This window comes from Danio rerio, chromosome 21 (assembly GCF_052040795.2).
Source record: "Danio rerio strain M-AB ecotype USA chromosome 21, GRCz13ab, whole genome shotgun sequence".
In the NCBI taxonomy this organism is placed as follows: Eukaryota; Metazoa; Chordata; class Actinopteri; order Cypriniformes; family Danionidae; genus Danio; species Danio rerio.
This window is the reverse complement of record NC_141041.1, coordinates 155,001-157,500: the sequence shown is the minus strand read 5'-3', so window position 1 is coordinate 157,500 and position 2,500 is coordinate 155,001. Positions and strand designations below refer to the sequence as shown.

Below are 2,500 nucleotides of genomic sequence, written 5' to 3'. Positions count from 1 at the left end.
GCCGACAATAACACAAGTTTCTGGCAGCGCAGCATCTCGTTGTCATATTTCTGTTGCATTATTTGCTGATTTTATTCAACAAAACTAGCATAAGCCGAGTGTTTAGTGTGAGTTGGAGCTGCTTTGTCGTATGGTGAATGCAGTAAGTGACTGTTATCATCAATAACGCTACCTGATTAGCACAAAAGTTCAAAACATACAAAAACAGAAAAAAACTGAATATTACCTCTGAAGTGTTCTGGCTTTGTGCTTTGTTTTCTTTGTTTGCTCGTTTCTACACCCGTAGACAGCGCTAAAGTCCCGCATCTTCACGTAATAACACTGTCTTGACTAGTGCGGCTGATTGACATTTGTCCTGGGAGCACTGTACCAATGTGGCGGCGCTATTGACGCATGCTCAGAGTCCCTATGCCATATCTAGTGTATATATCTATGTTCTACCTCTGCCAAACCCGGGCCATGTAAGGCCCACATGCTGTATGCCAGTGCAAATCCGGGACAGAACTCTTTGACAGAGCCTGGGACGTGGAGAGCGTCACATCACCTTCCTGCGTTTGTCATAATAGGGTATATGCCATGCTAGTGTTTTCCCCATACTGATAAACTTCCGGCCAGCTGTTATTGTGAGGTTTTTCCAATTTATATGGTTTGTTTTACAGCGTCGATGTTGTAATGTTATTAAAATACATTCATTTAGATAGACCTCTGCATCATTTAGTTGCTCAAGCATTAAACGAGATAAAAGCCGTTTACTCACACGCCTGTCAGAATCGGTGAGCTAGCGCAGAAGCTCCACTGAATATACTGGGGTAAAGTAAACGCTCATATTATTCACCTTATTCTCCACGCATGAGCGGGCGCTGCCATCCGAATCTTTTTACTCGAGACTTCCGCTCTCATTCACCTCCATTCATTTTTTTAGACATTAAAAACGGCTCGTTTCACTGTTTGATGTTGCAAACTGATTTACTTGTTATTCTACTTGGTCTGTGTAGTCATGCAAACATTTGTTTGTAGAGCGAGTAGTTTGACCGTTTTCTGCCGTTTATTATTAATAGTCATTTCTCCAATAGGCGACTCAATCAGAAGTTCTTAAACAATCGCTAAAACAGCCGCACTTCCGCATTTCACAATAAGGTCAATACAGACATGGCGGGGGGAATGTGATGTACGGCACTGCTTCTTCTACAATCTGAGACTCCCTTTATATCAGATATCACTCAGCCAGTGGAGATCGCTGATTTTTAAAGAAATCAGACCTTAAACGCGCCAGTTTACAGTTGACCGGAAGCGCTTAACCCTGGTGACTGGCAAATTAAAAGTCCTGTTAGCATGCTTCAGCATATACCCTATTAACGCGACCTCACCTGGGAGAAGGAGCTTGGCGGACACAGCCCAGCCTGAACCAGTCGTGTGGATCGAGCATTGTTAATATTAGGAGGAAAATACATATATTGATGCTTTTTTGCCAATTGAAGACCTGGAAGAAACAGGATTAAGACTTTCCTCATCATTGATTCATCAACTTTTAATACTGTTAAGACCCCGCAGACACCCTTAAAGACAAATAGAGACCCACTCACATGTTGACACCATAGACTGTAAAATATATGGACGTAGTGTCCGTGACGTCACCCATAGGTTTCTGAAGAGCGCAAAAGAAGCCACAAGTAGGCGTGGCCAACCGTCGCCATTTTGTTCGCGCGTCATAACACCCACGGCGGGATACCAAACAAGGGCAAAGAGGCGGAGAGTGAGCGGAGCTACAGACACCTGCTGGCATTTAGCTTGGACCTGGTTCAGACACACTTTACTTTGGGAGAAACGCTTAATACTTAATCACTTGTGACTCGCTTGTATTCTGACCACTTGTGCTTGGTTGTACACTATATCAATAAAGTGTTTAGACTTTTAAAAACACTGCTGTAATACGTTGAGCCACTAAATATTGTTCTTGTGACTTTTTTAAACAGGAGGAAAACGCGAATTACTTACAAACACTTCAGATATAGTCTGTGTTAGTTACTGTAAGACTATTGATGAAATCCAGCAGAACACTGTATGACAACGCTTCAGATGACTGTTCTAGAGCCTACAGCTGATCAATCTGTCAGATTCTGGAGTGCATTACAGCTCTAAATATAAATATAAACGATAAATGATCTTAAATAAAACAAATACATGTATAGAGATGGTATATAAGTATATAACTTTACTCACATGGGAAATGGAGGCCACGTGAATGGTTTGTGAGCACAATTAAGTGCCCTCAGCATGCCATGCCATCTAATAATTGTGGGAAACAAGTCCAAAAGGCAGTTGACTGTGTAAAGCCACATAAAACAACGCAGAAATACGATAAATATGCCTAATCTGCAGAGGTGACGTGACGGCGACCAGCGAGACCTAACTGTCACTCAAGTGGCCACGCCCTTAATTATGCAAACTTAATATAACTTAATACAAAGGAAATGGATGAGTTATAAAAAAAATTCACCCC

At 41.9% G+C, this 2,500-nt stretch overlaps 1 long non-coding RNA gene across 1 annotated transcript in view; it reads right to left on the bottom strand.

The window, feature by feature from the left end:
- Positions 1 to 2,500, bottom strand: part of LOC147838669 (uncharacterized) — a 4,727-nt gene that overhangs the window by 1,529 nt on the left and 698 nt on the right. Inside the window, exon 2 of the long non-coding RNA XR_015519761.1 lies at positions 1 to 1,599. This exon is cut by the window's left edge and continues 1,529 nt beyond it. This is a non-coding gene — a long non-coding RNA (uncharacterized LOC147838669). The remainder of the gene's footprint in view (positions 1,600 to 2,500) is intronic.